Genomic DNA, 908 nt, shown 5'->3' on the forward strand with positions numbered 1-908 from the left:
CAGATGTTCAAGCTGGTTTTAGAAAAGGCAGAGGAACCAGAGATCAAATTGCCAAATCTGCTGGATCATGGAAAAAGCAAGAGAGTTCCAGAAAAACATCTATTTCTCCTTTATTGGCTATGCCAAAGCCTTTGACTGTGTGGATCACGATATACTGTGCAAAATTCTTTAAGAGATGGGAATACCAGACCACCTGACCTGCCTCTTGAGAAACCTATATGCAGGTCAGGAAGAAACAGTTAGACCTGGACATGGAACAACAGACTGGATCCAAATAGGAAAAGGAGTACATCAAGGCTGTATATTGTCACCGTGCTTATTTAATTTATGTGCAGAGTACATCATGAGAAACGCTGGGCTGGAAGAAGCACAAGCTGGAATCAAGATTACTGGGAGAAATATCAATAACCTCAGATATGCAGATGACACCACCCTTATGGCAGAAAGTGAAGAGGAACTAAAAAGCCTCTTGATGAAAGTGAAGGAGGTGAGTGAAAAAGTTGGCTTAAAGCTCAGCATTCAGAAAACTAAGATCATGGCATCTGGTCCCATCACTTGATGGGAATAAATGGGGAAACAGTGGAAATAGTGTCAGACTTTATTTTTCTTGGCTCCAAAATCACTGCAGATGGTGATTGCAGCCATGAAATTAAAAAGCACCTACTCCTTGGAGGAAAGTTATGACTGACCTAGATAGCATATTGGAAAGCAGAGATATTATTTTGCCAACAAAGGTCCGTCTAGTCAAGGCTATGGCTTTTCCAGTGGTCATGTATGGATGTGAGAGTTGGACTGTGAAGAAAGCTGAGTCCCAAAGAATTGCTGCTTTTGAACTGTGGTGTTGGAGAAGACTCTTGAGAGTCCCTTGGACTGCAAGGAGATCCAACCAGTCCATTCTAAAGGAGATC

At 42.1% G+C, this 908-nt stretch overlaps 1 protein-coding gene across 1 annotated transcript in view; it reads right to left on the reverse strand.

Annotated features, from left to right (window-relative positions):
* Nucleotides 1-908, reverse strand: part of ITIH6 (inter-alpha-trypsin inhibitor heavy chain family, member 6) — a gene marked incomplete at both ends in the record, with an annotated part of 20,324 nt that overhangs the window by 19,226 nt on the left and 190 nt on the right.

The sequence above is a fragment of the Bison bison genome, unplaced genomic scaffold (genome assembly GCF_000754665.1).
Source record: "Bison bison bison isolate TAMUID 2011002044 unplaced genomic scaffold, Bison_UMD1.0 scf7180017860767, whole genome shotgun sequence".
Taxonomy (NCBI): Eukaryota; Metazoa; Chordata; class Mammalia; order Artiodactyla; family Bovidae; genus Bison; species Bison bison.